Here is a 16,234-nt window from a genome sequence, read left to right on the forward strand (position 1 = left end):
GATCAATTCTATTTAAAATGTAATTCATTGATAATATTTTTATTTAGATATAGAAAGTAATGATGACGCTGTAGACGAAGTTTTAGATGAGTTGGTGGAAAACTTATTTGTAGTGATGGAGTGTCGTCGAGGTTTTTTTTAATACAGTACCAAAGTCGGTAATTTGGAGAGATGATATATTAACAACATTGGATGAAAAAAGATTTCGGAAAATGTTGAAAGGGTTGAAAGGAAGCAATTCTTGATGCTGTGTGATCTAATAAGGAATGATCCAGAGTTTACAAAAGCCCATTCTTCCAAGAAATTTACTGTTGAGTTACAACTAGCAATAGTGCTATTCCGTTTGGGCTCATCAGGAGAAAGTGCATCTATCAAGAAAATAGCAACTATTTTTGGAGTGGAAAAAGAATATTCAAAGCGTTTTTACGCCTACAACCGGAATATATTTACTAGCCTGACGAAAGTGAAAGCAATCAAATTGTGTTAAATACATTTGACGAACTCCCTTTCTGTATCGGGTATATTGATGGAACTGAGATAAAGTTGGCAGAATCACCAGTCGAAGATCATACGTATATCCAGAAATCACGTATATTCAATAAAAGCCCAAGTGGTTTGCGACTACAAACGTAAAATACGTCATATATTAGTTGGGCACCCTGGAAGCTGGCATGATTCAAGAATATTATTCAAACATAAAGAGTATTTTGTTTCACAACAATGGATTCCAGGATATTCTGCATACCCTCTATCGGGATTAATTATTACGCCCTATCGAAGTAACTCCAGACAGCTATATAAAAACGACCAGATCGCTTTCAATTTAAGACATAGTAAATAGCGGGTCAGAGTGGAGCATTGCTTTGGCATTTTAAAAGAAAGATTTGGGAGCATGAAAGAACCAAGAATGCGTGTGGCAAATAAAAATAGTCATAAGTTATATTGCGACTGGCTCCTTGTTTGCTGTATTCTCCACAATATTTTAATCAACGATTGCCCAAGTTTTAATGAAACATATTTAATACTGGAAAACACTGGTGAGGATTCTAATGAAGAAGATTTTTCGAATAATTCTGGTGAAATGAAAAGAAAAGCCATATATTCATTAATGTTTTCATAAATTTATTTAATGCAATATCTATAATGCAGCGAAATAAAAAAACAAATAAATTCATTTATAAAATGAAATTAAACAAAATTAAATTAAGAAGGTACTTCTGATTCGAAAACATACCTACATACATATGTACATATGAAGGTATATAGTACTTATAAATGATAAAGAAAATTGGTTTTGTAATGGGGACTTATACTTCATTTCAATTTAAAATTTTTGTACGCGTTCGTCCTTTTCTATTTGAAGAATTTTTAATCTTTCTTCTTTTTCCAACTGCATGACTTTAAAATCCATTTCACGCTTTTCCTTTTCTTAATCTAGCTTTAATTTTCTATCACACAATACAATCTCTTTTTCGTGCATTTCAGTTCTCTCCGCTTGGAAGACGGCAAGATGTGAGGCTGATGACTTCGGAGCATTTTTTTAATTTCTCAGTGAAGTCTTTGGATTTTTTGGAAATAGTTGTTGATAGATTTTGTCTAAAATCACTTGATTATTTTGAGGACAAACATGTTTCAATTGTTGGAACATCTGAGGTATTAGCTAGAGATGAGGTATTGAGTTCTTCATCTACATCGTACGGAGTGCGATCAACAATTATTGATTCGGTTAATGTGACTTCCATATTTATCAAGTCTCCAGTGTCAATAACCACAAAGTCGCCGTTTACTTTTTATACCATCCACCACCATCAGTGGTGATAGAGGGTATATATAAGTTTGTCATTCCGTGCGTAACACCAAGAAATATTCATCTGAGGCCCAACAAAGTATATATATTCTGGGTCCTTATGAAATTCTGAGTCGATTTAGCTATGTCCGTCTGTCCGTCCATCTGTCTGTCTGTGTAAAACACGCTCACGTTAAAACGAAGCAATGGAAATTAACGAAATTCAGCAAAAATATTTATTATTATCCGGTACAAATTGGTATTGAAAATAAGCAAAATCGGTTCACATCGGGAAAAGTTATGAATCAAAATTTAAAACAACTCCGAAAAAATAAGCATTTATTATACATTCTGATGTAATTATCTCGAAAACTATGTAAGATAATTTCATGATAGTCATCATACATTACAACATCAGATCTTGATTCCTGCTGAAAATTGCCAGAATCGGTCCATAATTTCATATACCTCCCATACAAAAGTACATATTCCCGGAAAATTAGTTTTTTGTTAATAACTTCTGTCAGAATGCTGATATCTTCACAAAATTTTACAGCTTAAAATCTTATATCAATAGAATTCATTGAGAGAAAAAATTTTCTGGATGGGTCCATAATTGGACATAGCTCCCATACAAGGTCCTCTCCCGAAAATCACTTAAACGCGCATAACTCATTACTAAATTAAGATATCCATATAAAATTTGGAAAAAGTATTGCTCATATGCACAGAAATATTACTGTGAAAGTTTTTTTCCGATCGGTCCATAATTGGTCATAGCTCCCATACATGGTCCCCTCCCGCAGGGGCAGATAACTCATTACTAAATTAAGATATCCATATAAAATTTGGTACAAGTATTGCTCTCACATACAGAAATATTACTATGAAATTTTTTTCCGATCGGTCTATAATTGGTCATAGCTCCCATAAAAGGACCCTTCCCGAAAATCACTTTAACGCGCATAACTCATTACTAAATTAAGATATCCATATAAAATATGGTACAAGTATTGCTCATATGCACAGAAATATTACTATGAAATTGTTTTCCGATCGGTCCTTAATTGGTCATAGCTCCCATACAAGGACCCTTTCCGAAAATCACTCAAACGCGCATAACTCATTACTAAATTAAGATATCCATATAAAATTTGGTACAAGTATTGCTCATATGCACAGAAATATTACTGTGAAATTTTTTTCTGATCGGTCCATGCTCACGTATACAGAAATATTACTATGAAATTTTTTTCCGATCGGTCCATAATTGGTCATAGCTCCCATACAAGGTCTCCTCCCGAAAATCACTTAAACGCACATAATTCATTACTAAATTAAATTATCCATATAAAGTTTGGTACAAGTATTGCTCTCACATACAAAAATATTACTGTGAATTTTATTCCGATCGGTCCATCCTTGGTCATAGCTCCCATGCAAGTTTCCCTCCCGAAAATCACTTAAACGCACATAACTCATTACAAAATATTGATATCCATACATTTAGCACAAATATTGCTCTTATATACATTAATTACACTATAAAATTGTTTTACGATCGCTCCATATTTGGTCATAGCTCTCATACTAGGTCCCCTCCAGAAAATCACTTAAATCACAATATTCATTACCAAATAATGATATAGATACAGAATTTTGAAATTATGTCTTTATATACATAATTGGTCATAGCTCTCATACAAGGTCCTTTTACGAAAATCTCTTAAACGCCTATTACTCATTACCAAATAAAGCTATTGATACAAAATTTGGCACAAATGTTAGTTTGGCATACAAAAATTCTATTTCAAGATTTTTTCACGATCGGTCCATAACATGGGTGCGGTCGGTCCTATGCAAGGTTGCCCTCAGAAAATCACTTGAACACACATTACTTATTACTTAATTACGATATATGTAGATACAAAATTTGACTGAAATATAGCTTTTATGTACAGAAATTTTGCTTAAAGAATTTTTTACGATCGGTCTATAATTGGTCATATCTCCCATACTAGGTCCTGCCCCTAAAAGCACTTTAACCGTATTTAACTAATTGCATTATCAATTTGTGTAGAACAAAATTATATATATGTATTTTGAAAATCCTTAAATCTTTCACACACATGCATACATGCACATTATTAAATATCGTTAAAGCATATCTTAGGGCGCTATAAAAATATAAAAGAAAATGTAATGTTCAATAAATTTTGGAATTGTAACAGATTAAAGCTGTTTAAATCTTGGGTTTTTTCTATTTAAGACATGAGAAAACTTATTTCTACAAATATTTGATCAAATAAAAAAGTATTAATATAAAAGTAGCTGGTGGAGGGTATTTAAGATTCGGCTCAGCCGAATATAGCACTCTAACTTGTTTTCTACTAAAATTACATTTAGATGGTTGTAGTAGGGACACATTTGTAGAACTTTGCCTGAAATTTACATAATTTAAAGTTTCTTTCCTTATATATATTTATACTTGCCTTCAACGCATGAAGTTTCCGCATCTGTTTCAAATAGTCCTGCGCCCGTTGATTTACGCCAGTCATTGTAGCGTCAATTTTACTTTTTCTATAAACTTTTTATAAAAAAGTGTACCGTTGGTGCCTATAAAATTGAAAATATAGCCAATAAAAATCTTTAACTGATCTCTTGTCAGCAATACCGTTTACAGGAAATATTGTTGCAGGCTTTTTGATGATTAAAAATTACTTACCTCTACCACCGGAGCTTCTCGAAGATATTGAATTATTTTATTAAGATCATCTTCAGACCATTTTCTGTTGGGTTTATCCATTTTTATTATTTTTTTATATTTTGGGTCTCCATTCGCCAACGAAATTTATTATTTTTTAAAAATAAATTATCAACTGTCAATTAACTTAAGTGTTGCAAAATGTTGAGTAAATATAAACTATGGTTTTAAGCACTGAACATCAAGAAGTGAAACGCTGTCAAAAAGTACCTAAGTCTACTGTCATTCGGTACCTAACTCTATGAATGTATTAGTAGAATTCTCAAGCCAACATAATTGCATAAAGTCGGATTTGAAAATATTAAAAAAAAATTATTACATTTAAATTTTTATTTTAAAAGATTTCTTAAATTAAATATTTGCAACATAATTTATCTATAAACATTTTAGAAGAATGTATGTTGGATTTTTAATCTGCAATATTAAAAAAATAAATAATTTATTTGAAATTATTTTCTTGTACCATACGAAAATTTACAACATTGTCTTTTTTCAGTTTTAATTTCAACAACAAAAATTTAATGTCGAAAAAAATAAAAAATATTTTTTTCGTTTGTAAAAAATAGATTCTTTTCGGGCTATTAAATGTATTTAAATTGTGCAAAAAATAATAAAATATAACTTTAAGTGATAAAAAATACTTTAAAGTGCTATAAGCACTTGGAAGTTTTGAGAGAGAGTGACTTGTTTGTATATTTGAAGTTTATAGACTACTAAACGGCTGAACCGATTTTCTTGAAATTTTCACAGTGAATGAATTAAATAGAAAAATGCGTATATCTGAGAAACTATTAGAGCCAGAATCTTCAAATTTTACACGAAAAACTTTGACATTCATGTGAACATTTAAAGAATAACGGACGGACTTTCATCTGGGGGTGGCTTATCGCCTCCCATATCAATTAAATACAAAATTTCGTGTATCTGGGAAAATATTAGATTATTCAAATTTTTCATAGATTACATTAAAATCTTAATTAACGTTCGGAAAACATTTTCGAACTTGCAATAATTTGTTTAGTATCTACCATATGTAACAAATTGTATATCTGGAAAACTAACTATCAAAATCGTTAAGTGGGTTTTTTATTTATATTGCTTTTAGGGTAGCAAAAAAGGTTACTTTCTGGTACTTTTTTTATTCTTTTACTAATACTTTTCGAATTTTCTATAATATTGAACCTAAAAACATAAAATTGGACACGCAGCTTCCTGAGTGTATAAAAATCTGTATGCGAGGAATTTCTGGTTGTAAATCAAACATGCATCATCCCGATTTAATTAAAATCTATAAAAAGGCACTGTCAGGTACTTTTTCGTTCTTCAACTGTTTTTTTTTTTTGATTGTCTGTAATATTGAGACTAGAATCATAAAATCAAACTTATATAAAAGGGAACTTTTTGATATTGCAGATATGTATATATGTACATTAGGGATACAACTATTTTGGCGAAATTTTTGGCATACCACCACGTGCTTGCCAATGTTGTATAAGTAATGAAAATCATTTTTTTAGGTCATTTGGAATCAAAAACATTACGCACCAACCCCAATTTCTAATATAAACCAAATTTTTTTCAAGTTTTTCTTTTTATTATTTTAAAATTTAAATATTTATATAAGGTAATTTTTTCCCATAAAATATACTTATGCAAAAATACTATTTGACATCCCTTAATCAAAAAGTCCATAAAATATAATTTGTTCATCATATTTGTTTTGACCATATCTCCGATTCTTATGGACCGATTTGACTGGTTTTAAACAGCTAAATTCTTAAAAGCATATCTACATAATTCAATTATTTAAGATTTGGATTCCTGAGATTTATGGAGCCTTCAAAAAACTAATTTAAAAAAACAGACGGACAGACATTCGGTGCGTGAACTTTTTTAACACTTAAAAAATAATGACGTAGTTTCCCACATTTTTTAATGGTCTATTCGACTATGCTATGCCAAATTGCATATATGCAACAAATATCAATAGTTATATCCCTAATATACACTCCTCGCCACTTGAATAGCGCATATATAAATTATTTTTTTTTCAAAGCTTATATTTTTGGATCAGGAATTTCTGAAAACTTGTTTTTCCCCCTCATTGTAATATTTTTTGTTCTGGAAAACAGTATTTAACAATTCAAACAAAAAATATTACAATGAGGGGAAAAAACATGTTTCCAGAAATTCCTGATCCAAAAATATAAGCTTTGAAAAAAAATTTATATACAGCTGTGGTCAGCTAATTGAAAACGGTCTCTTTATATTACTGCTTCATGTGATTTCAATAAAATTATGGAAATATTACGTTAGATTTTCAGTTCCAATCACTTGTATTTTATGAATTGATGTTGTTAAAATAAAATGGAATGCATTTTGTTGTGGAACATTTCTTATTTCCTTTTCCATTTAGAATTTAGTGAAAATATCTCAAAGATAAATCTAAGAAAATGCGACACCTAATTAGAAACGACCATTTTTTATTAAAATTTTTTTAAGTCAAATCTAATTTTGATAAAAACTGTAATTATATTTTGGTAAATATTATTTTTAATTTAATGTATGAGAAATTTTACGTCATTATTTTTAGGACTAATAATGGGAATAGGCCAAAGATATACTCCTGCCCAGGTTAGATCCAATTTTGAACTTCATAAAGCATGTAAATCGTAAAAGGATATGGGAGAACAGCTCAGTTGTTCCAAAAAAAAATATTTTTGATCGTTTATAGCATATTAAGAAATATGACACTGATACTAACTCTCCACGTCGAAAAATTTACAGAAAAACATCAGCCCACCTCAAACGGGATGATAAGACGAATCTCTAAACCTGACCCAAAGAAATCATCCACGGGCATCCAGCGGTAAATTTGAGAAAAATTGGATATAATGTTATCTAAGCCTACTATTTCGCGATGTTTGGTGGAATCGAGGCATCTTGGGAAAGAATCGCGCAAGAAACCTTTTCCAACTAAAATTTAAAGAATTTGCACAGCGTAAACGGTTAAAGCTAAAGAGCTGAAATTTGGACAGGAGATTGGTCTCCCAGCAAAATGACGGGATGTTGGGAAATTCGAATGTTTAGGGGGTAAAAAAGGGTAAATTCGGTAACCTCATATACAATATGTAATTTTAAAATTGTTTTAGGATCGGTCCCTATTTGGTCATAGCTCCCGTAGAAGATCTCCATCATTACCAAATAATGATATCCTTAAAAAAATTGGCACAAATATTAACTTAAAGCTCTGATACACGGTTGTCAGATCTTACAACGTTGTCAGTAAAATGTGCAGAAAATGTCCAACAATCGTGTGAACTTGCAATTTTTTTTTTGCAACGTTGTCAGAAAAAGCATTACTGACAATATTGCAAGATAAAATTTGTAAATTGACATCGTAGTTAGACATTTTCTGCACATTTTACTGCCAACGTTGTAAGATCTAACAACCGTATATACATAGCTTTACTTTACATAAATTTTATTTAAAAAAATAACGATCGGCCCATATATTGTCATAGCTCCCATATAAGGTCCCCTCACAGATGTCACTTAAATTCACTTAAATTACTCATTACCAAACAATGATATCCGTGCAAAATTTGACACAGACATTACTTTTGTATACAAAATATTATTTAATTTTTTTTTTCACTATCGGTCCATAATATGGGTCCGATCGGTCATATTTAAATTATGAACTGACATTGCAATATTATTTGAAATAAAATGTTTGCTATTTCACTGAGGAGAAAATAATTAAAAATGGGAAATTTATTTATACTCAAAATCAAACCCATTGAGCCAATTTTTATAAAATTGAAAAAATGTTAATTTAATATTAAGTCTTTAATATTAATGGTTTTCATTTAAACGTTTAAGTTTTCCATACGTGCAAGTTTATTCGACTTGTTCATGAAACCCCTGTTCAATTTTTGTCCAATTACAATATTTGTAAACATTTTAAAACTATGTCAAACGAAATTAAAAAATAAAAAATTAATTATTTAAACAAACAATTATAAAAAAACATTCAAAATGGGAATATTCAAGTGCTTAAGTTAAAAAGTAATCAATACAGAGTGATTCTATTAAATGCACAATAAGACTGTTCAAGTTTGCCAGTCTAATTAGTCGCTCAAATTTATAAGTGTGTTGCAAATCAATTCCATACAATTCAATTGCGAAAATGGAAACATGCACAGTTTGCACAGTTTACGAGGATTTTGAACATTAATGTTAAATTTAAATGAGAACCCATATTGAATATAGAAACATAAAATTTGTTGGTACTTTTTCATTCTTCAAATTATTATTTTTGTATGTTCTATAAAATGAATCTAAAACACATGATTATTATGAGAGAACTTTTCAGTACTTTTAATCTCTCAAATGGTACTTTTTTGAATTTTATACAATATGTATTGAATATTGAATTTTCTATAATATTGAACGGAGAAACATAAAATTTTTAATTTAATGAGAATCTGTAAGGGGTATTTTATAGTACTTTCCCTTCTTCAAATAGTACTTTAGAATTTTTGATAATACACGTTTCTTATTGAATGCAAGTTTATTCACATGGTAAAAAAAGGAATCAAAATTGTTTACATATGTATTTAATTTTTATAGTTTTGAATAATCCGGTAATTAACATAAAACTTCAAATAATTATTTGTCGAGTAAACCTAATAAAACAAAATTGGCAACTAGAAATTTGTGGTTGCTGAGACGTTTTTAAAGCAATTATATGGAATTTTGTAAACAAAAATAATATTTTATTCTTAAATAATGTTGAATCAATGGATCCGTGTAATTTTTAACGGGTCTGTATAAATTGGGGCTGGGTAAATTGTTGACTGCTCTTTACGCAAATCGGCAGTATCACTAGGCGTATATAAAACTAAGTGGTGTCGACTTTTCCAGAGATACCAGAACATTTAACATTATTATGAGCTCCAAAGCTCGGGGGACAGCGTTGTATGGGGATTAGGTGAAATTATAGACCAAATTCAACTATTTTCTATGAAATTGTAGACCGACTTCAAGTTTGTCCTTATCTTATGAACTCAAAAGCCCTTTTCGGGGGGTAGGGTTGTAAGGGGACTAGGTAATTGACCGATTTCAACCATTTTCAATAGGCTTCGTCATTGGGCCGAATTTCCAAATATCTTCAAAATATATTGAAAATTGCGACCTGTACCTTGCGCACAAGGTTTACATGGCTTAATCGACTCAAAAAGTGATTCTGAGTCGATCGGTATACTTAAAGTTGGTGTAGGACCAATATGTTTGTGCGTTACAAACATCAGCACAAACGTATAATACCCTCCCCACTATGGTGGTGTAGGGCATAATGATTTTGAGCCTAGTGGTGTACTTTAAGGTGGGTTAAGATAACAATAGGCTTGTCAATTATTCGAGTTTAAATTATTCTAATAAAAATGTATAATATTTTTTTTATTCGAGTAGTCGATTAAATTTGAAAAATTATTCGATTATTCGAACGAATAAAAGTTTTTATTCGAATAATTTATTAAAATATAAATAAAACTTGCCAAACACCTCCAACATCTTAAGATACGGATTAAAAACGCTAATCCACTTATGTTTGTATATGTCAGTAACTTAGATAAATCTCAACCTATTTTAAATTTCACAACGGATTCAAAAGTGGAAGCTGAGGCCTTTATAATGATATATACGATGTTTTACTAACCTGGAGAAATATATGTGCATTTCATCTGATAAAATATTTTTCGAATTAGTTTTGCGGATGTTTTTACAAACTATTTTATATATTTTATTTATTTATACTTTATTTATTAACATATTAGAAAATTATATCTATTCTGGGTAAAACACAACTTGGTTTTTATTGACTATGTTATTGATCTTTTTCTTAATACAAAGTTTTTAAAAAGTTTAAGTTTTTATTAAATATGGGTAAATCCAAATTAATGAATGTTTATCTGTTTCACTTATTGCAAACATTTAAAAAAAAAAATAAAAAAAAGTACTGAAAAAGACCAAAATAAGTAAGTGACGATTTTAATACAGGCTTGTCATAGGAGGGATGTCCTGAAGTCATTTATGTTAAAATTAAACTAAAAAAATGTTGGTACAAAAAATATACCTTCAGTTTTGCAAAAATTAATTATTTTCGATTTTTTTGGAAGTCATTAAACATGACTCCTTAGATGCTAAAAAAATTCACTTAGTGCTACTTTTGAATTGGTGATAAATGTAATTCTTTTGCAAGTTCGTCGATTTTTTTGCTGGGAAACTATAATAAAATATTCGTAAAAAATAACATTCAAATATTATTCGATTAATCGACAAAAATTATTCGTATTATTCTTTATTCTAAATTGGAAATTTTTTATTCGTTCGAAGCAAAACAAAATTTTTTCCTCGATTAATCAAATAATTTTTATTCGAATGACAACCCTAGTTAACAATCAATATTTCTATTCGTTACATATGTACGTACATACATACATACATTAACACAATCTCATAATATTTTCCCCACTATAGCGAAGTAAGGTATAATTATGTTGGGAGACCATTATTAAAATAAAGTGGAGTTTAATCCCATTCTCTTTTTAATTTTTTTCTTCCGATGATTTTCTCTTAACTTTCTCCACTTCTGTGCATGTCATTAACTTTGTTTTAATTGTACATGTATTTATATTAATTAATAATTCACATTTTCGTATCACAAAAATTAAATTAGTTTAATAGTATTAGTTGCATCATATACTTAGCTGACGATAAAAATTGATTAAATCTTAATTAAACATACAAAATTAAAGTCAAGTACATATTAAACAACTAAGAAATTATACTTAGTCGGACGTGGCACAGTGGTATAGAAAATAAGAGAGGAACATAATTCTGTAAATTCTAAATGGTTAGTCCGATTTGAATGAAATTTTACATGTGGAGAGAGGAGGTTTTGTCGAGTTTAAGTTCTGAACTTGGACTCATGGAACTTGGATATATTTTTTTTTCAAATCGGAACTCAAACGAAGAAATAGGATCGTTTTAAAAATAGTACATACCAGAGAAGTGTTAATTTGGGTACCTCTGGTCGCTCCCCCGGTACTCAACCACACCTCTTCTCTCCGCATGTAAAATTTCATTCAAATCTGACTAAGAGTTTAAAAGTTACAGAATTATTTCCCTCTATTTTAATATTCGCAACATTTCCAAGCAATTATTTTATCTGAAACAGATAAATTACACTATGCGACAAAAAAAATACCTGGGAAGTGATACTATTTTTATGATAGGTGGATGCGAGTAGAACAAGAATCTGTTTTTGAAATTTCCAAAACACCTCCAAAATCTTGAGATACGGGTAAAAACCGGTTTTTCATAACTTTAGGCACTTAAAAGCCAGTAACATAGTTGAATCTCAACCAATTTTAAGTTTCTGAATGGATTTAGCAGAAGCTGAGGTCTTTATAATGACATATATAATGTTTAAGCAACGTCGAAAAATATGTGTGCACTTCATGGGCAAACATGTTTTTGATTTTATTTTTGCACCGTTTTTTAAGTTTGGAGATGTTTTTTTCAAAGTATTTTATATAGGAACTGTACTATTTATTAATTGATTATAAACCTATGCAACTTTTTAAAAATCCGTTAGCAATTGACGACGTTATTGATATTTTTCTTAATACAAAATTATTCAAAAACTGATTTTCTGAAAGATGATTTATATGGGGGATAGGGTTAAATAGAGTCCGATCCTCATTAAATTTGGTGGAACTATTTATGTTTATATAAAAGTTATTTATGCTGAATTACATCGTCATATTAATATAATTAAGACAATTATGAAATTAAATTAATTTTTTGAAGGAGGATTTGTATGGGGGCTAGGGTCAAATAAGGTCCGGTCAATACAAAAATCGACATAAATGAGATTGCTATAATCCTTAGTAATATTACTGATTCTTTAAATAATACGAACTTATTTGACAATAGTCCCCATACAAACCCTCCTTCAGAGAATGAATTGAATTCCATAATTATCCTTTTAATATCAATATCACGATGAAATTGGGCTTAAATAACTTTTATATAAATATTAATCCTCCCACCAAATTTTATAAGGATCGGACCATATTTAGGTCTATACCCCATATAAAACATCCTTCAGAAAATCAGGTTTTGAACAATTTTATATTAAGAAAAATATCAATAACGTCGTCAATTGCTAATGGATTTTTAAAAACAAGATTGCGTTTTGCTCTTAAATAAACATAGGTTTATAATCAACGAGCTATACCCAGTGTGCTTTGCTACTCTAAAAGCAATATAAATAAAAAGTCTTAATAATTTTGAAGATTCTAACTGTAATGTTTTCCAGAGATGCATTTTTTCGGAACGTTAATTAAGATTTTAATGTAATCGATGACAAATTAAAAAAAAATCTAATATTTTCCCAGATATACGAAATTTTGTATTTAATTCATATAGGCGGTGCCAAGACCCCGTTGAAAGTCCGACCGTTATTCTCTAAATGTTCATATTAATGTCAAAGATCTTCATGTAGAATTTGAAGATTCTAGCTCTAATAGTTTCTCAGATATACGAATTTTTCTATTTAATTCATATGGGAACTCACAGCCTCCAGATGAAAGTCCGCCCTTTTTTTCTCCAAAATGTTCATATGTATAATAAAGTTCTTCTTGCAATATTTGAAGAATCTTGTTCTATTATTTTCCCAGATAAGCGAAATTTTGTATTTAATTCATATGTGAGGTGCCAAGCCCCCCATTGAAAGTCCGCCCGTTATTCTCTTCTCATGAATGTCAAAGTTTCTCAATTAAAATTTGAAGATTCTAGCTCTAATAGTTTCTCAGATATAATATTTTCCTATTTAATTTATATGGGGGCTCCAAGCCCCCCATGACGAAAGTCCGCTCTTTTTTCTCCAAAATGTTCAGATGCCAAGTCCAAAAATCCCGTTATTCTCTAAATGTTCACATGAATGTCAGAGTTTTTTATGTAAAATCTTAAGATTCTAGTTCTAGTAGTTTCCAGACATACAATTATTCTATTTCATTCATGTGGGGACTTCAAGCTCCCCAGATTAAAGTCCGATCTTTTTCCTCCAAAATATTCAGATGATTATTGAAGTAATTTCTGCAAAATTTGAAGAATCTAGTTCTATTAGTTTCCCAGATAAACGAAATTTTATATTTAAGTCATATGGGAGCGGTCAAGTTCCCCATTGAAAGTCCGCCCGTTATACTCTAATTGTTCAGATGAATGTCAAAGTTTTTCAAGTACAATTTGAAGATTCTAGCTCTAATAGTTTCTAAGATATACGATTTTTTTAAATTAATTCATATGGGGGCTCCACGCCCCCCATATGAAAGTCCGCTCGTTTTCCCCCAAAATGTTCAGTTGAATATTAAAGTAATTTATGCAAAATTTGAAGAATCTAGTTCTATTAGTTTCCCAGATAAATGAATAAATTAATATGAGAAGTGCCAAGTCCCCCATTTAAAGTCCGCCAATTATTCCCTAAATGTTCACATTAATGTCAAAGTACTTCACGTAATATTTAAAGATTCTACATCTAATAGTTTCTCAGATATAAGAATTTTTCTATTAAATTCATGTGGGGGTTTCAAGCCCCCAAGATAAAAGCCCGCCCTTTTTTATCCAAAATGTTTAGATGAATATTAAAGTAATTTGTGTAAAATTTGAAGAATCTAGTTCTATTAGTTTTCCAGATAAACGAAATTTTGTATTTAAAGTACCAAGGTAAGTACCAAGTCCCCCATTGAAAGTCCGCCCGTTATACTCTAATTGTTCAGATGAATGTCAAAGTTCTTCAAGTAAAATTTGAAGATTCTAGCTCTAATAGTTTCTCAGATATACGAATTTAATTCATGTGGGGGCTTCAAGCTCCCCGGATGAAAGTCCGCCCTTTTTCCTCCAAAATATTCAGATGAATATTAAAATAATTTGTTCAAAATTTGAAGAATCTAGTTCTATTAGTTTCCCAGTTAAACAAAATTTTGTATTTAATTCATATGGGAGGTACCAAGTACCCCATTGGAAGTCCGCCCGTTATACTCTAAATGTTCAGATGAATGTCAAAGTTCTTCAAGTAAAATTTAATGATTCTACCTCTAATAGTTTCTCAGATATACGAATTTTTCTATTTTATTCATATGGGGGCGCTCCCCTCATGAGTAGTCCGCCAATTTATTACCCAAAATGTTTACATGGATGTTAAAGTTCTTCGTGCTAAATTTTAAGAATTTAGTTCTATTAGTTTCCCAGATAAACGAATTTTTGTATTTAATTTATATGGGAGGTACCAAGCCCCCTAATGCTACTACTTTTTGTCCTAAATGATCATATTGACACTAAAGTGGCTCCGACAAAATTTGAGGACTCTAACTGTTATATTATCTCAAATATACGGATTTTATATTTTCTTAATGTGGGCGTGGCTCATCGCCCACTTGAAATTTCGAAATAAAAAGTAGCCTATTACCTATTCCAGACATGCAGGAATACGCTGTGAAAATTTCAAGAAAATCGGTTCAGCCGTTTAGTAGTCTATAACGTTCAAACAAACACACATTCATTTTTATATACATAGATTAATAAATAGTAGGGTTCCTATATAAAATACTTTGAAAAAACATCTCCAAACTTTAAAAACGGTGTAAAACTAAAATCAAAAATATGTTTGCCAATGAAATACACACATATTTCTCTAGGATATTAAACATTATATATGTATGTCATTATAAAGGCCTCAGCTTCTGCTTTCTAAATCCTTTCTAAAAGTGTTTTGGAAATTTCAAAAACAGATTCTTACTCTACTCGGATCCACCTTTCAGAAAAATAGTATCAATTTCAGCCAGAAAATGAATTTTAAAATATGCTAAAACTTAAAAAACTAAGTGCTAAGGTGTTCTACAGAAGAAAAAAAGTGCTAAAATTTTTTTATATAACAAAACAATATAAATGATTGTTCATTCTAGTTTTTATTAAAATACTGATTATGTAGTGCATGACTCCAATATTTCTGGTACTATATCTTCATCGTTATCTTCATTTTGATCTTTTTCAAATGATCTTATTTTATTTGCAATATAATTAGTTATATATTCATAAACAATATTTTATTTTGTAAAAGATTTTTAATACTAAGTTTCCATACAAAATTTTATTTATAAAACTTGTATAAAATTAAAATATGTTTATGATTAATGCCACTTAACAGCATGCATTTCAAATTTCAATTCTTTTCGAATTTCAATTCTTTTCGAATTTCAATTCTTTTCGAATTTGTATTATTGAACATAAAAATTCAGCTTAAATACGATTTCGAATTTTATTTTTACTTATAGCCTTGGAAATAAAAAGCCTTTCAACTGCTGCATTAAAAAAAGGTGAAACTTAAGGAGCTGAAATTTTGCACAAATATTTTTTATTCATGCAGTTTGTTTGGTATTGAAACTGGGCCATATCGGTCCATGTTTTCGCGTACCCCCCCCATACAAAAGACTAACACTTATAACTTGCTTCAAAATGATAGTAAAGCAACGACATAAACAAGTTTTATAGGAACATAATTCTAATTTTTAAATTTTTTTTTACCATAAGTAAATTTAGAGGAAATCAAATCATAA

Source organism: Lucilia sericata, unplaced genomic scaffold, assembly GCF_015586225.1.
Source record: "Lucilia sericata isolate MDLA Ls3-8-SP2 unplaced genomic scaffold, ASM1558622v1 Contig001013F_arrow, whole genome shotgun sequence".
Taxonomy (NCBI): domain Eukaryota; kingdom Metazoa; phylum Arthropoda; class Insecta; order Diptera; family Calliphoridae; genus Lucilia; species Lucilia sericata.